Below are 417 nucleotides of genomic sequence, written 5' to 3'. Positions count from 1 at the left end.
ATGTTCCTAAAAAATTGCCACCTTTTGATGAAATAATTCGTTGTGCAATTTTACATCTCTCATAACCTTCTTTCTTAATAATCCTTATAATAGCTTCTTTTAGATCGTTAGAAAAATCATTAAGTGAAATAAAATTGTTATATTCTTTGAAATTGATATTATTTATCGACATTTTCACTCGTAAAAGCCACAGAAATGCACTTGAAATCGCGACGTAAAATTAAACTAACTATTAAAGGTAACTGATTTTATAAAAGGTTTCAAGACTTGATAGATAAGAGTTAAATAATAATATCTCTTAGCAAACTATGAATTATCGTTTGATTTATTGACTATCTATATAAATATTATGAATATGATGTAGAAATGCTAAATCTATAGTATGTACAGTCGCCTTCGTCGCTAGACAACCAACAA

Source organism: Papilio xuthus, unplaced genomic scaffold, assembly GCF_000836235.2.
Source record: "Papilio xuthus unplaced genomic scaffold, Pxut_1.1 DF826945.1, whole genome shotgun sequence".
Taxonomy (NCBI): Eukaryota; Metazoa; Arthropoda; class Insecta; order Lepidoptera; family Papilionidae; genus Papilio; species Papilio xuthus.
The sequence above is the reverse complement of the archived record's forward strand: the minus strand, read 5'-3'. Positions refer to the sequence as shown.